Source organism: Callorhinus ursinus, unplaced genomic scaffold, assembly GCF_003265705.2.
Source record: "Callorhinus ursinus isolate GAN/ISIS: 27379988/994484 unplaced genomic scaffold, GSC_fseal_2.0 scaffold3, whole genome shotgun sequence".
Classification (NCBI taxonomy): Eukaryota; Metazoa; Chordata; class Mammalia; order Carnivora; family Otariidae; genus Callorhinus; species Callorhinus ursinus.
This window is the reverse complement of record NW_027397065.1, coordinates 68,106,003-68,123,609: the sequence shown is the minus strand read 5'-3', so window position 1 is coordinate 68,123,609 and position 17,607 is coordinate 68,106,003. Positions and strand designations below refer to the sequence as shown.

General features: G+C 44.6%; 1 protein-coding gene and 1 long non-coding RNA gene across 4 annotated transcripts in view; both read left to right on the top strand.

Moving 5' to 3' along the window:
* The window catches only part of LOC112820313 (uncharacterized), a 34,220-nt gene extending 28,580 nt beyond the window's left edge, over window positions 1–5,640 (top strand). Inside the window, exon 3 of the long non-coding RNA XR_003207096.2 lies at window positions 5,398–5,640. This is a non-coding gene — a long non-coding RNA (uncharacterized lncRNA). The remainder of the gene's footprint in view (window positions 1–5,397) is intronic.
* PDZD2 (PDZ domain containing 2) overlaps window positions 1–17,607 on the top strand; it is a 339,767-nt gene that overhangs the window by 159,302 nt on the left and 162,858 nt on the right. Inside the window, exon 1 of one of the 3 annotated variants that reach the window (XM_073891063.1) lies at window positions 6,360–7,218. The exons of the other annotated variants lie outside the window; for them this stretch is intronic. The gene's annotated coding sequence lies outside the window, so the exon portion shown is untranslated. Of the gene's footprint in view, window positions 1–6,359; window positions 7,219–17,607 lie in introns of those variants that run through there. 3 annotated transcript variants of the gene reach the window in all.

Here is a 17,607-nt window from a genome sequence, read left to right as displayed (position 1 = left end):
TGAACCTGTTGAATGAGGGCTTCAAGTAATGACTGCATGTCCTTTTTGCTTCTACCATGTTTTCCAGTCCATGGTCTTGATGAGAGTTCATTTGACTGGGCTCCAAGTTGTGTGTGGTTGTTGCAGGGGTGGGTGGTGGACAAGGGATGAGCGGTTGAACAAATTCTTCCATGGTCTTCTGGCTCTTTTGCCCTAGTATTCTTTGGAGTAGGGATTAGAAACAGATGAGGGGGCATTTGCAGGGTAATAGCAAGTCATTTGGGAAGCCACCAGCCAGAAAGAGCAGGCTTTTGTCTAAATTCTTCAGCTCTCCTAGGACCAACTTTGACGTCACTTTCATTGGGCACAGGCCCCTGGTATTAGGTTGGATTTATTTCAGAATTCCTTTCACTGAGCATGGATATTGGAAAGTTCTGGTTCTAAGTTAATTAACTCCCACCCAACCCCTGCCATGGCTGGACCACACCCTCCAGTCCGGTGTTTACTAGTAAAATGTCTTAGGATTCATACATTCACTTACCCACTTATGAATAGGTTTACTCAACAAAGATTTACTGAATACCTACCATAAGCACAGTACTGTAAAAAAATAAGGAAAGGGAGGGGAATGGAAACATTTTTAATAAATTTTTAATAGTGTGTAGCAGGGTTCTTATCTTCAGCACGATTGTCATTGACATTTTGGACTGGATAATCCTTCTTGCAGGGGCCTGTCCTATACTTTGTAGAATGTTTAGCAGCGTCACTGACCTCTACCCACCAGATGCCGGAAGCACCCCTCTCCAGTTATGACTATCAGAAATATTTCCAGACATTGCCAAATGTCCCCTGGGGGGCAAAATAGCTGGTGGTTGAGAATCACAGGCTTACAATATTAGGCATCATCCCCAACACTTCATATACATTTTTTCATTTAAGCTCTCCTCCCCGATAAGCCCTTAAGGAATATGGTTCCAATAAGAGTAATAAAAATTAAATGATTTACCCAGGGTCTCATGGGTGATAATTACGGCATGTGGACTTTAAATCTAGGTCTTTCTACAGACTACATCCCCAGATTTCCATACAACACACTGTCAAACCCCCGAAGGAACTTAACATCTAGTTGGAGAGATGTGATAGGAGCCAAGTTAAGTTCCAGTTGTGTTCACTGGAGAAAAAGGGATGTGAACACTCAGAATAGAGAGGTAAGAGTGGGCTGGGGAGGTCAGGGAACACATCCTGCAGAGATGAGAATGTTCTTTGAATATTTGTGGATAAACGGTTTGATTGGAATAGTGAGTTTGTGCTGAGGAGTGGTGGGAGGTAGGATTCAGACAGGTAACATTGGGTAGCCAAAGAGCCCACACTGGTTCCAGGTGGAATTTGTTTGAATTCTGGCTCCTCCACACACTAGTTACATGACCGTGAGCTCCTGAAGGAATCTTTTAGCCCATTTTCATTGCCTGGAAAACAGGTTGGTAAGGATAGTACATATTGTTAAGAATGTAATAAGGATTTAATGAGTTAATATACAAGGGGCTTAGAATAAAACCCAGCATCCAGTAAGTGTTCAATAGATGCTGGCCACTTAATGCTTGATTCTGTTGGACTTCAAATAGTTTAGAATCTATATTGTAAATAATGGGAGCTTTTGAATCAAGGTTCACAGGTAACTGCAGTTCCCCTTCCTGTATTTATGGCAAGGTCACAAATTGGCCTCTTTGGGTTGGACACCATCTCTGGTTGCATCAACTGTTCCCAGAGTACCAGTGTCAGATTGTTCAACCCCTCTGTGGGGGCTTTGGGCTTGAAGCCTCGGAGACATCTTTCCAACAGAGATTTAAAGGAGGAAAGAGGCAGCCTGGGCATCTGTTCAGACATTCATTCACTCTTCTGTACATCCAATCAACATTTACTGAATACCTTTTTTATTCTGGGCATCATGTTTCTATTAACTACATCTGGAACACCAATAAGTCACCATTTTGTCCATGTGTCAGCTGCAAGTTTATTGGGTAGAATTGTCATTGTTTAGTTTTAACACAATTCAAAGTTATTTCTGTGGCTTGTGTTAAAATCTTGAGGTTTCTTCTCATGCTTCACTTGGTGCCACTGCTGGGCTTTGTATTTATGGAGATCTGATGGCCCTGGATGTGGTTGGGGATCTTCTCCTGGGAATTTCCTCTTTCTTCCTCTCTCCAGCTTTTTATAGCTACATAAGGTTTAGATCTGTTAGCAAACACATGGATAATTATGCCCCTCTCTGTTTATAGACTCAGGATAAATTGTCCTAATGGGAAAATATCTGTCCTTTGTAGTAATTTGGATCAAGTCATTTAATTTTTTGTGTGTGGTTCATTTGCCTTTCTAAAAATCATTTTGATGTTTGTTTCACTCATGAATCATCTATTGTTGATAAACAACAGCACTTAATAAACCCCATTAAAAATCTTTTCTCGATCTAAAAGTAGTTGACAGGGGAAAAATATGTGACCCATTCTTATGTTTTCTCATAGATGTTGAATTAAAGGAAACAGCTGGGGGGCGCCTGGGTGGCTCAGTCGTTAGGCGTCTGCCTTCAGCTCTGGTCATGATACCCGGGTCCTGGGATCGAGCCCCGCATCGGGCTCCCTGCTCGTCGGGAGGCCTGCTTCTCCCCCTCTCCCGCTCCACCTGCTTGTGTTCCCTCTCTCGCTGTCTCTCTCTGTCAAATAAATAAACAAAATGTTTAAAAAAAAAGGAAACAGTTGGATTTTAAGACTCAGGGGACCTCTGATAAGAGACCCAGAGAAATGATCCACCAGAGTCCGCCCACCAGCATGCTACAAAAACTTAATTCAGCTCAGTTTGTCTCAAAGCATCACTGTTGTAATGCATTTGTATTCATTCTTTCAACAGTCATGGAAGACCTACTATATGCAAGGTTAGATTACAGATGAACAGTGAAGTCTCTCTAAATAACAAAATAGAGGTAAACCTTGATTGGATTCTTCAGCTTGGTGAGAGACAGCAATGTATGCTTCCGATCAGAAGGCAAAGTGCAAAGCCAGTCCTTTCCTCTCTTATGCTGGGGAAAAATGATTGCACTCCCCAGGTGATGTAAATAAACCTGTAGAAGTCTTGGTTTTTACTCAGTTTGGGCCAACAAGCGTAAATGCTTCTTTTTGCAATGTTTCCTCCCTCCCGAGAGGTAAAAATACTTGATGAGAGGCAGAGGTGTAATCGTTAAGCACACCCTTTTGAGTCAAACTAGATGGGTTTGAATTGGGAACTCCAACATTTACTAGCTTTATTACTTAACCCTGTTGTGACTCAGTTTCCTTGTGTCAGAATAAGGCTAATAATTAGTCCCACTTCACAGGGCTCCTGAAAAAAAAGATAATCTACATAAAGTTGTTAGCACAGTGCCCAACCTAATTACAGTAAGAACTTAATAATCCATAGCTATAATTTTCATTAACATCATCATCAACTAATATTTGTGTGCCCACTAAACAAAAAGTAACGTTGCCTGTACAGAGAAAAAATAAAGAGGAGTGAGTCTCTTAAATATACATCACCTATTCAGTATCTAAGAGTTGGACATATTAGAGATACCCATTCCAATAAACAAAGGTCCAATGAGATGTGGGCATATGTTTGTGGGGAAGATCACATTCTTGTGGTGCCTTATTTGTGAGCATAGAGCGTGGATGCTCAGGATCTTTGCTCCCACATTCAATGGAGTAATGACGACCACTTTAGCCCTAGAAGGGAATGGAAGGGGGCGTTCTCTAGCCCAGCTCCTGCCTAAACACGCAAGACTATCACTTAAAAGGGAGTCTGATAGGTGAAGATTGTCCAGTGATGTCAGTGTCAAGTCAGTTACTGTTAGCATCAAGCAAGCCTTCATGTCTGACCCAAATTTTAATGTTGCATTTGTGTCTCTTACCTCTTTTGTCTCCTGTGGAGATGAAGAACAGCTGGTCGGTATCCTCTTTATAATAACCCTTCAAATGGGAGACGACTGTTAAGTTTGCCTTTAGGCAGTTTTTACTCTAGACTAAACAATTGCAAATCCTTTAACCTTCCCTCAAAGGTTCTATTTTCTGTCTCTTTAATCATTTTGGTTCTCCTTTGGAACCTTTCCAGTGTCTCCCCATCTCCCTTAAAATAAGGGGCCTCACACTGGACATACCACCCTAATAAGAGTCTATCTGCTGCCAAATTCTTTATTATGGGGGAGGAAGAAGTGGGGAGAGGCACTTCCCTTTCATGTCAACCTCCTGCCAATGTGAACTCGCCCCAGTGTTGTGTTGCCTATTTCTTATCAGTACAGTACGCAGACTCATATTGAATACATGGTCTGCTGTGATCCTCACGTCTTTGTTTTTCTCAAATCTAGATATATAAGCCCCATTTGTGCCTGTCACTTTGATCATCACCCCTCAGGACATTACTTTGTAATCAGCCTTCGTGCTGAACTCTAAACTCTCTTTAATGAACCATTTCCTTCATGTGTATGAATTCTCTTAACATATCAGCAGTTTCTGCTCAAATTAATATTACTTATAGACTCGGTGTACACATAGCAATTGTTAAGTATTATTTAAACCAGACCTAGGGTAAAATTAGAGACCACTTTTTAAGCACCCCTTTGTTTACTGAACCATTGATCTGTTTTCCAGTCAGCAGTGAAACCGGTGAGGGAAAAGACCAAGCATATCCTATCTTTCTAGCCCGCTGATGAGAATGTCATCTGCATTCCAAATCTTTCCTGAAATTAAGTTATTATACAGATGTGCTCAAATTTTAATTCCTGGCATATACACACCCTAAACTGAGCTTAGACAACAAAGTCGGTGGGGGAAGGGGAAATATTTATTTGTATTAAATTTAAAATCCTGGATTTACTTTAAACAGCATTGGTTTGCACATCATAAATTACATAACCAGATTGATGGAGTAGAGAGTTAGAAGTAAAGCATTAAGAAACTGTCAGTGGGGAAAGCAATCAGAAGGGAAGAAAGGATGACTTCTGAAATTATTAGAGAATCATTCAATTTGAACCTAATTCCCATAAAACTTATCAGATACTGAGATGCCTCATAAAAGTATGCTAATGAATCTACCAGGGCTACCACCCCAAAGCAGAGGAGAGGGAATAGGGAGGGGGGTGAGGAGCCAACATTCACTGAAACCTTATAGTATTTGTAAGCCAGACACTCTAAAAGAGTTCTGATGTACTTGGCTTTTCCTAAAATCATAAGCCTAACTGGTTTTGACCAAGGAATTGCCGTATTTTGAGGCATGGCTTACAAAGCTTGTTCTCATCAGACACCCGTAGTGTTCTACCAAACGCCACGTATCATTGCTGGTTGCAATACCCACACCTCCTGGAGATACACTTTATCCTGGGGTTTTGTTTCCTTCTAGTACTTCCGAAGGAGGACCACCATCACCTGGCATTCCTGCCTGTCTCCGGGTTTGCTGTTGTGCAATCTGAATGAAGCAACTGAGGGCGATTTCCAGGACTGGTGATTATGATGATTAGTTACCAGTGCGCTCTGTGGGCTGCTTCTGAGAGAAGACAGATTTCCAGCCTGGCCTTGACATGGGTTGGCCCCTCCCCGACTCTAATTACCCTTTCCAGTAACAGTAATGGTACTGAGAACTGAAGCCTTCTTTTGCCTCTTCCTTTATAATGAATTACTTCGAATTCCACCAGATCTATCCTTTGCAAAGCTAATTTACTTTAAGGGGTTGCTGGATGCCCAAAAAGAGAACCATAGCTTAGAGACATAGGTTTGGGGCAAGATTCTGGTATGAAGCCCAAGGAGTAGGAGGAGTGTGTGTCCATCTCAAGTCCCAGGAGGCAGAGGGCTTTGTTTTGTGCCTAGATTTGTGCCATTCAACCACAGGTGGTCTCCATACCTCTAGCTCCCTCTGGGAGCTCGACCTGGCTCCCTTTCAAAGCCAGGTGAAAATGTGTTGTGAGCTGAAGTTCCTTAATGGTTTGAGGTTTGGCACAGCGATGCTTTTACTTTTCAACAAGTGTTAAAAGTGGAAAAGTGGAATAAAATAAAATTGGAAGTTTAAAAAAATCTCTTCGTGCAATGAAATGTGGGGTGACTCCCCCTCTCTCTGAGAGCCCTCCCTCCCTCTCTGAGAGCCCTCCCTCCGCTTTTAGAAAAGCAAACACTCTTTTCCTGTCTTATTTGTATTCCCATTAATTTAAGACAGGAAGCCTTCGGTGGGTGTGATGTAAACAATTCAGCCTCGTGGGTCGGGCTTCCTCATCAGTTTGCAGCTGGAGAGATGGCTGAGCGGCCCAAGCCCATTCATTCTCTCTCCCGGGGATGACTTGTTGACTGAACCCCGCAGATGACGGGAGGGGCGCGGGAGCGGGAGAAGGTATAAAGGAAATGCTTAAGCTGTGCAGTCACCGGGGCGATTGTAATTCAGCGGTGGTAAATTTGGTTCAAGTAGCAGAAAGACTCTGGAGGTTTCTGAAAAGTTTCTTGACATCCTGCCCGGTGTGATGGTTGTGATTCTGGTTTGGGGCTCCCCCGCCCACCCCCTGTAAGAACCCACGCTGCTGCTGGTTATGAAACGGAGCGGTTATGAAATGAACTGGTGCCGGGGAGGTGGAGCTTCTCGCCGCGGCTCGGGGGAGAACTTTTGACCGGGCGAGGGTATCTGGGAAGGGCGTTATCGGCTCCAAACCTGCTCCCGGTTACGGCGGGAAGCGCCCCCCCACCACCCGAGCGCTTGATGTCAACAAAGGTGTCTGCACCGGCAACCGTCAAGTCCCTGAAACCCTCCCACGGGCGGCTTCCTTCTCCCCGCCAGGGAGTGACCGGGGAAGGCATTCTGGAATGCTGTGGAGTTTTGACAAGTGAGCCGGGGAGTGACGGGCCGAGCTGGGATCCCATTACAGTCTTTTCATAACGTCCCAGCCCAGGCTGCGGGCGGGAGGAGGGGTCCTCCCACCGACATGGAACGGACCGCCAGGACCTGGTTCCAGAAGGACCGCGCGGAGGCGCGCAGGGGGCCGGCGTCCCGGGCGGGGAGCCCGAGCTGAGCACCCCCCCGCCTCCCGCGCCCCGCCCGCGGCGGCAGGTGATCAGGCAGCGTCTCGGGCGCGCGGGGCCCGGGCGCGAGGGATTAGCGCCGCCAGGGGCTCGCGATCCGCACGCCGGCCGTCGCAGGAGGCATCGCAGTGGACACCCCGTCGAGGTGACTTCAGAACTGGAGGTAGGAATAAGCCTGGCAAACAGAAGCCACAGGCTTCCCCCTCCCCATCGGGTTGGGGTGCAGATGGAGGCTGAATCCACAAATGTGGAAATTTAGCCAGAGCCTCGGAAAAACGCCGCAGCCAACTAACTCATCTCGCAGATCACCAGGGTGTCTTGTTTTTGACTTGGGGGATTGGCGTGTTTAGAGATGGTCTGTGTTCCTTAGGAGGAGTAACCGAATTGGAACTGGTTTGTCAATTACTGACGGAAGGAGGCGCCTGGAGTGTGACAGGCGGGGAGGGGAGGGGGGCACAAGGGACAAGTCTGGAGGGGCTCCAGAGCCACGATTCTTTCAGACACCTCGGAGAAGGGGTGCTGTTGAAGCCCGCGAAGTGTGTGCGTGTGGGGGTGCTCCAGCAACCCAGGCATCTGTTACACCGCCCTTGTCCCATGCTTCTCTCTGGCTAGCAGGGAAAGGAATCTGGGCTAGAGCAAAGATGCGTCTGGGCCCAGCGGGAACTTTTTTTTTTTTTTTTTTTTTTGAGCCCTCAGGAGGTTACGATCTCTTTTGGGGACAGATCTTTGCCCCAAACTACTAAACAGCCTGCTTGGACAACTCCCCCACCACTGATGCACAGAACATTTTGATTTAGTGTCCACAAATCTAAGAATTTAAAGATGAAAGATGTTTGGGAAGAGAATGACCTTATCTATCATGTTGTTACTCCCTAGTAGATAGTTTATAAATACTAGGGGTGAAGTTAAGTCAATCTTGTGTCATGAGATGCCTGTAAGGAGGAGATAACTACAGCTGTCATCCTGGGAACCATTTCTGGAAGAAAAGCTGTGAATGTAAATAGTAAACACTTTTCATAAAAATAGGTCAGGCTGAGTTTGATATCATAAGGGGCATGACATAAACCATAAATAATGATATCACAAAAGGCATGACATAAACATCTTCAAATACACATGAAATGTAGTACTTTCAAACTTTGCACACCTAGACTGTTTTGCCCTTGCAGATGAATTGAAAAATAAGGCACAGGGGATCTTTCTACCTCCAGTGTTAATCTGACTGCTATACACTCAATAACCTACAGGTTCACTGTGGCCCTTTTTTTAGCTGAGATAGTTAACCAAGTTAACAGGATCTACCCACAGTTCCTTGTTTTCAGGATCTCTAGTCAAATCCATTGTCCCTAGGATGCACCCATAGGACTCACAGGTAGGGTGGGCTTTGGGAAAGGAGGCCTGTGTCGGGTTCTAAAAGAAAAAAAGGAGTTCTCAGAGTTGGCCACACACAGAAGAAACAGAAATAAGACGTACCAGGGAAAGTGGGGAAACCCAGGTGGACTCAGGATTTTAGACTTGCTTGTGTTCTTCCAGCCTTGAGCTCTGTGAGCCTGCACGGCTGGGCATAATTGTCTGAGGGAGGACCTACCCTAATCTAGCAGGAAAGAGCAGCAAAGTTTCCAGAAACCACCTTTCTGCTCGCCTTCTCGCTTCCATAAATTGCCCGACACTGCCCTTGGCATGTACAGCTCCCTTTAATCCTCTGTTCTTACTAATCTCCTCTGTAAATCCAGGCAGGTCACACTTAGGAATTGATTCCTTGAAGGGAAAGGGTGACCCCATTCTGGCCCGTTTCCTGGGATATAAGTTCTCATCTGCTCTGCCTAGAGCTTGGCCCTGCCTTCTTCATCAACTCTTCTGTTTCCCAGTGGTTTCACCAAGTACTTTTGCTGCCTTTTAGTCCTGGGTTCTCCTTCTGGAATCTGATTAAGACCTGAGTTTCCCTTTTTTCTTTATCAAAACAATACATGTACATAATTTTCAAAGTCAAATATTTCTATAAGGCTTATAACTAGAAACAACAGTCACTTTCCCCACCTTCCACCAAACTCAACTTCTGTGCCCCAAGACAACAGCTTTCAACATTTTGGATGTATTCTTAAATACTGCAGCTACATACTGCTCCACTTGGTTCTCTCCCTCACCGGCCCTCTGGGCTCCTTTCCGCTCTGGATTTGCTGCTTTTGAGGCCTGCCACACACCCATCATCTGAAATCCCCTTTCTTCATCCTGCTGGGTACTGATACTTGCCTCTGTCCCAAATGGCATCCCCTGTGTTCTAGACTCACATCTTCCTCTTTGTTTCTGTTCTCTTTCTGGTAAAACACAACTTCTAGAAGTTTCTGAGAAGGAGTACGTGGATAATCAGTTTTTTAAGATCTTCCAAGTTTGCATGTTTGATGGGGTATGAAGGTTGGAAATGCTTTTCCCTCAGAATTTGGAACACATTGCTCTTTAGGTTCAATATTGCCATTGAGATGTCTCTCCTTCTAATTCCTGACGCTTTGAAGGTAATTATTTCCCTCTCTGAAAGTTTTTAGGATTATCTCCTTGTTCTTTGTAATGTCCTTTCTCTTGTAATGAAATTTCATTTTCATATATCATGCTGTGAGTTGTTTTTTTTTTTTTCATACATTTTACTTGGCTTTCAGTACACCTCAATCTGGAAACTTATGTCCTTTGGTTCTGAGCAGTTTTTCTGGAATTAAAAAAAAATCATTTCTCTCCTCTTTTGGAACATCTATTTACTTGGAAGGGGATCTTCATGGATTGAATTTCTAATTATTTTTTCCCTCCTTAAAAAAAAAATTGCTACTTCCTGGGAAATTTCCTCCTTTTATCCTCCAACCCATACACTGAATTTTTATGTCTGCCATCAAATTTCTAATTTCCAAGAGCTCTTTAAAAATCTCTGAAATATTCTTTTTATAACCTCCTATTCTCGTTTCACAGATGAAAATCTTTCCAACTCTCTACAGATCTCAATGACAGCTTCTTTGAAGTGTTCCTCTATTCCCTGCACAGTTCTTTCCCCTCAGATTTCCTCTTAGTTTTTGTTTTTAAATCTCATGCTTGTTAAAAAACAAAAAACAACCAAAAAAAAAAAACTTTCCTCTAATGTCTAATGATCCCGGACTGATCGCTTAAAAGCTAACTGGAAGGTCTGCCTGCGTGGATGGGGCTTATACCCAGGAATAAATAGTTCCTTCTTTCCAAGAAAGACACCTAGAACAGTGTTCCGGAATCTAGAACAATGCCTGGCACACAGTAAGCTTCCCATTCCTATTTGCCAAGCAATCGAATGATGGAGGATATTGCGAGGGCCCAGGTAGTAGCGAGCATTAGAAGCTCCCCAGGTGATTCGAGTGTGCGGCTGGCCCTGAGCACCTGTCCTGTAACGGGATTATCGTGCTAAGCAGTTTCATCGGAGGACCCCCACCTTCGGCAGAAGGTCATTCCTCGCAGAGGAAACTGACCAGGTGAGAGAAATCCCCATCTCTGTCACCGAGGGGACTTGCTTGGCTGTGGCATTCTCTGAGCCAGATTCGTGTAGGAGACCAGGAGTCTAACATTTGGTATGGAGACTTTCTATTGTTTCCCTGTTTTTAAAGTGGCACCCCTTCCTTCAGCTACCTTTGATGTCTGAGTCCAGAGTTGCTCTGATTTCTCAGAGCAAACCGGTCGTGGAATGTAGGCAGTCACACGGGAGCTAGGACTGCCATAGAGGAGATTATGGGGGTCTGACAGCTTCAGGCACAGGCTCTTAGCCAGGCCTCCTGCCTTTGGCACCCCCGTCCAGTGACCCCAATTCCAGAGACTCTCTGTCTCTGGACTCTGTCTCTCAGACTCCACTTTCTCTAATCTGCTAAGTCAGTTACCACTGGACGGACCACTTCCCAGCTTCCAAAAATTTGTCGCAATCATTGCTTCTTCAGTTCTCTTTAAGAGTTTGGCAAATGCCTCCCCCCATGCTTAAAAAAAAAAATTCCTTTACTCTCATTTCAATCCATGTTTACTGGGGAGTGAGTCTCTCTGCCTCATGCCCCAGCTTTGCCCTGGAATCCTCCTCTCAGATCTTTCTGTATTTACCCCCCCTCTACCACAGGCACCCGCTTGGAATAGAAATGCAAAGAGGCCACATTATATGGTCATTTCAGCAATAATCATTAAAAATGTCCAAGTTCTGGGGCACCTGGGTGGCTCAGTTGGTTAAGCAGCTGCCTTCGGCTCAGGTCATAATCTCAGGGTCCTGGGATTCAGCTCCACATTGGGCTCCCTGCTCAGCAGAGAGCCTGCTTCTCCCTCTCCCTCTGCTGCCCACCCCCCGGCTTGTGTTTTCTCTCTCTCTCTGTCAAATAAATAAATAAAAATATTTTTTAGTCTGGGCAATGAGGTGCGAAGAAATGTTTCTCGTGGAGTGTCTAGGGTAGGTTTGGTCGTCATTGAGAAAAAGACATGAGCAAATGACCCCTTTGCTTCCTTGGCATGTTGCTGTCTAGAACTGCTGTAGTCATCTTGTCTCCAGCCTTAGGATGAAGTCAACACCCAGGAGAGAGCAGATCCCAGAGTGTCCTCAAGAAGCACCAGGCTTTCTCTTGCAGTTCCCGTCACGTGAGATGATTAATTTCCTCCTTGTTCAAGCCATTTTGTTGGTTTTGTTTTTGTTTTGTTTAATGTGGGGCTTGAACTCATGACCCTGAGGTCAAGACCTGAGCTGAGATCGAGTCAGACACTTAACCGACTGAGCCACCCAGGCGGCCCTAAGGCCATTTTGAATCAGGGTTTGGTATCATTTGCTGCCAGACTGATAGAGATGGACATTTCTTTATGCATGGTGTCATTCCTAAGAACATTAAGGCAGATGGTAGGCTTACCTTCCTGAAGATCTAAGCTGCCTGATTCCTTATTCTGCCTCCAAGTAGGATTCCTCTCTACTCTATTTCCCAGGCAGATGAAATTAATGATATTTTCATTAATTTCCAACTTCAAAAGAAGGAATAACTGTGGAGACATTTGGTGGGGAAAAGAGGAGTCCTTGCTTGGGAGATTGTTAGCTGATCCCAGTGAGAGAACATCCTGGGACTGTCACAGAAGTGAAGACTGTTCTTGAAAGAACAAGGTGATGAAGAAACCCCATGCATCCCACCCTGTGAAAAGCCAAGCACTAGTTTTCACTCACTCCTGTGGTTGTGGAGACTGGCAAGTCTTGCCTGAACACTTGGCATTGTTGCCTCTGTCTTCCATCCTTTGTCTTTTGGGCATCCTGGACTTTGGGAAGCTTTGAAGATGAAATAAACTCGGGAAGCGCTCGGTGGTGTCAGTAAGACTGAATGCAGGAAAAAGTAGACTGTCCGTACCAGTTTGCCCCAGACTGGCCCCAGTGACAATGGCACACTCTCTTTATTTTTATGAATAGGAAGCCTTCCTAATCTCTTCATTCCCGGTATAATGTTAGCCTAAAGAGAAGCCCTTAATTTCACTTAGCATTATACCATCATTTTCCTATTTGTATCTTTTAGTAAACCTAGACTGTAAGCCTGGGAACTTCCTATTGTAAGATAGCTAAGATTTATTGAGCACTTACTACTTGCCTGGCACTATCATAAGCTTTACATGTATGAGCTAATCTGATCCTCACGATGATCTTATGAAGAAGGTGCCATGAGTATCCCATTTACAACAGAGATCATTGAGGCACACTATATTTAGGGGAATTACTCAAGGTTGTCCAGCTTTTCGGTGGTGGAGTGGAGATTCAAATGTTGGCAGTCTGGTTCTACGTGCTATGTAACGTATAGGCTTTATGCAATATATAATTCATCATTATAGCCCGAACACCCTTACGCCACTGTAGTGTACAATAGGGATTCAGATGTCACTGTGGATGAATAAACCCGAGGCTTTCTCATGTGATTACAGACTCATTCATTTTAATGGCAGCGTATTTCCCCAAGGACCCATAGTTTGTAACCATTTCCCCAGGATCAGACATTGTAGTAGTATGGGCTGGGATGTCTGAGACTGAGACTGTCCTGAGAAATCTCAGATCTGTGATCATTAATTGGGAGGTGACCAGGACACCTCTCCCTCCCTCACGCATCACTCTCCCCACCCCCTGCCACCCTTGAGAGCAATCCTAATCCTCATCCCATTCCGGATTCCCATTGCCATCAGTTGAACTCTGCATAAAAGAAGATGGTGTTATAGAGGCTTTAAACACTTTGGAACCTTTTCTGAAGGTCCCTGTTAGAGGGTAAGCATTAGTTGGCAGGGGATTGCTATAAGAAATGTGGATCCCTGAAATGTTGCCTACCGAGTGCCATTTTCCAGGTGGTTTCTCATAACCTGTCATTTTGCACTTTTGAATCCAGAGATAGTATATCTGACTCTCATTTGTTAAGACTTTTGGCTGAACTCTGGGATTCTTGTTTTAATTGCCAGCTGATAGAAAATATAAATGGAGGGAAAATATAAATGGAAAAATGTGTTAGTGTGCAAACTTTGGAGTTTGTTTTATTTTTGAAAATTGGGGGGCTGGTAGGGATAGAAAATTAAGGAAAACTTATGAGACAATTTTGTATGGTTAATGGGCTATCTTCTTAACAGTTTCACTTGTTAGGCCCTATGTAAACAAATACACCACCTATCAAACAATATGAGCACTATGTAGAGGTTATTTGCAGTTAAAGAAGTTTGTTTTATAAATTATACCTGAGATACGTTAGAAAAACTTGATGTTTAAATTTAGATTAATCCTGGGGCGCCTGGGTGGCTCAGTCGGTTAAGCATCTGCCTTTGGCTTAGGTCATGATCCCAGGGTCCTGTGATAATCCTGCTCAGCGGGGAGTCTGCTTCTCCTTATGCTTCTGTTCCTCCCTTCTGCTCATGCACTCTCTCAAATTCATTAAAAAATCATTTAAATTTAGATTAATCCTATGGTGAAAACCTTTGTACAGCAGATCCTTTTTTTTTGAAAAGTGAAAGATGTACTTTTTCTAAATATATCTCAAATGCAAATGCATGTGTGTAATTTCTAAGAGTGTGTATGTACACCTGGGTGTTGTCTTTCCTCCCCTGATCCCCTAATTCATTCTCTGCCTTCCTCTGCACCAAGAGGCTTAGTGCTATGAACGCACAACATCTGGACTCCCTTGTCTTATTCCTAGTTGGCTTCAGCCAATGGGAGGCACAGGCAGGGGACTCAGAAGGCAGGAGGAGAGAGTGTTGGGGTATTTATCCCCCTAATCACAGTCCCCTCGGCCTTGCAAAGATTCTGACTATCGCTCATTTGTTCTAAGCTCTTGATGGGCAGCTCACTTTCAAGGCTCCAGTTTGCACTGCTTCCTCTCGATGCCCTTCAGACCTAAAGGTGGTAATGGTTTCCCAGCTAGCGAGTGGCTAGCCCCTGGGTACTTCGTCCTGCCCACATCTCTCTAAGTAGCCCCTCCATAAAGTTCTCTCTCATTAAACCCTTTTGAGTATGCCTTCTGCTTCCTGCTGGTACCCTCATGATACAGGGTATGTTCATCTCTTTCTCATATAAAATCTTATCATGTCTGGCTCTAAAGTGCCAGACATAAAGTTACATTAGTATGTCTGACTGTGAACTGTAGCTTGTGCTGTCTAAGAGCTATCCTATCACGCTTGTGTCTTTATCTTTTCTATTAGATCACTAGTCCTGGGGAGTGAGGCCGGGGTCTGAATTATTCTGCTTCTCCCTACAATGTCTAGTACAGAGGTCACAATAGGCAACTTGAAGTAAAATAACATATAAGAGTACATGTATGTATATGGTGTACACGTGGACGTAATATATCTGTGACTGTTGGTTTTTTTTAATAACCTTTATTTGTATTCTTATCAGCATTGGTTCATTCATTTATGAATGAATAAGCAATTACCAAGTGCCAATTATAGGCAACACATTATGCTAGGTATTCACATGGTCTCCTCAGAGTTCATAAAGAGTCGTAAAGGGGTTTCATGAAGAACTGAAGTAGAATTTTCAAGCAGGAAGGAATCTGAGAGCATATCAAATCTGGTTTTATCATTTTCAGGTGAAGCTCAGGCTGAGTGGGTCCGTGCTTTGTTCTGGAGCACGGGTAGTAGGTGGTATAGATGCCCAGAACTTGGTGCCCTGACTCTCTCCGCATGGGGTTCTTTCCCCAGCTCCCTCCTGTCACGTTGCCTGCTCATCAATTAGGTGCTTTCTGGTGAAAGGAACTTCCATAAGGTATCCTTTAGAAAGCCTCTCTGCTGCCACTTATTTCTTCCCTCTGTGTTGCAAATGCAAACCAGATAGTCATGCTCTGAGCTCATAAAAGCGCCTAATAGGATGCAGACAGTGGATTCTAACCCAGGCTTCAACATCAGCCCCACGTGTAGACAGCTGGGGGAATATTTGGACCAACCCACAGCCACTCTAGGACATCTCCCTTCACCACTATAAACTCTGGAGCAACATTTCATGGGGGGGTATGAGGTGTTGTGGTTGGGTTGAGAGTGAGTTATACATTCTGCAGTTCCCTGAGCCACAGTCTCGGGCCTCATCTAGAGAAGATGGGATCTCCAAGTCAGGCTTGGCCTGCTCACAGAGCTGGTCCCTGGAGGGCCTTTGGTGATTGGTACTTTTCCTGTGATGATGGCCCTTTATGAGTCTACTTAGCGCAAGGACCAGAGAAATTCAAAAACCTTTGGCTCCATTATATTCACCTTAAAGTTGGTTTAAGATGGACAAGAAAAAGCCTTTCCTTAACAGAAACAAAGCAGACTGGCCTAGGTCTGCATGTGATGAAAAGATGTTGTTATATTCTTTCACATATGCAGGTTCACTGGGGGCGCTAACAAATTGTTAGTCCTCACTGGTAAAACTTGTGTTCAAGATTAGGGAAAGAGAAGGTATTATAGTGTCTTTACTGAATCCTGCTATTAGGCTTTGTGCTGGCGGCTTTAATTAAAGGATCTCACACCCAGACAAGCTAAATGTTATATGCCCATTTTGCAGATCTGGCCCCTAAGGCCCAGTAGGGCCACGCCATACTCAGAATTACGTAGTTAGCATAAAGCGATAGATCACATTCTTGGTTCTGACTCCCCATCTAAACCTTGTCCGTGAAGTAGTACCACTGCAAACCCAGCCGAACCGTCTGCGTGCTGAGGGACGCTGGGGAGAGTTAGCTTCTCTGTGTTGGTTTTCTCAACTGTAAAGTGGGAATGAGGTGATCACCCCCACCCGTTAGTGATGATGACTGAGGCACTGTGCGCAGTGTTCCTCCCTGTGCCGGCCACATAAGCCTTTAATGAAATTGAGCTCCTGGTCCCTGGATCTGAGTTTGCTGGCTTCTCTTTTCTGGACATGCTTTGTCAGCTGTCAGCTGTTAACTTCCCTGAGTCGTTTCCTTCGCCATAAAATGAGGCTTGGGGTAAAGGTCAGTTTCTTCGTGGCGAAAAACCTGAGAAGAACAAGGCAAACCCCCGTCTTTCGTGTTACAACTGTCAAGCTTCCAAAAGTGTGCGGTCTGTGTGTTACTTCAGGATGTAACCCACTCCTGTCTACTGTGAGGATGTAGACTCGGTCAGCTGCCCTGGACGTAGCTGGTTGAGTCTAGCCAAGTTCCAGCCACACTTCCTCAGTTTCTACCACTCAGGTTTTCCTCTCTTTCATGACTCATGGTCCCTGTTGAAAAGAAAAACTCTATTTATTGTTTTCATTTACATTACACACAATACTCTCTGAATACTACTTCACTTCTGGTCACCAAATGTTTGTGGGGTGGGGGAGGGGGAGGTTTTCTCCACACCAAACAATGCTAGGACACCAGCTGGCTGTCCTCCAATTCAGCCTAATTTGGACACGGTCTACCTGGAGAGGCAGACCCCACAGGTTAGGGGCTCAAGTCCCACAGGACTGTCCCCCTCTCCTTCCCACAAGGCACACTCCAACTGAAAGTCCAATTGTCACTTGTGCTTCTGACCAACTGACTATAAATAGGTTCCCATGACCCCTCCTGTTAGTTCTTACTGTGAATTAATTGGGTTTGATGAATTTGCTAGAGCAGCTCACAAAACTCAGGGAAACCGTTTACTTAACCAGATTACTGGTTTATCATAAAAGGATGCAACCCAGGAATGGTCCTATGGAAGATACATGGAGAAGGGCATAGGGAAGGAGGCTCAGAAGCTGTCCAAACCCAATCCTTTTGGGTTTTTATGGAGGCTTTGTTACATAGACATGCTTGATTAAATCATTGGCTGTTGGTGGTTGAAAAGCTCCAGCCCCTCACCCCTCCCTGGAGGTAGAGAAGTGGGACTGAAAGTTCCAACCATCTAATCCGAATCTGGGTCCCCTGGCAACCAGCCCCCATCCTTAAGGACTTTCCAGAAGTCACCACATTATCATAAACTGAGATGTGATTGAAAGGGGCTTTTTATGAGTAACAGAAGACACCAATTTCACATTTATTTCTCTGGAGTTATTTCAGGAACTAAATACTATGAGGAAAGATGCCCGTATGGCTATTATATAGGGAATTACAAGGGTTTTAGAAGCTCT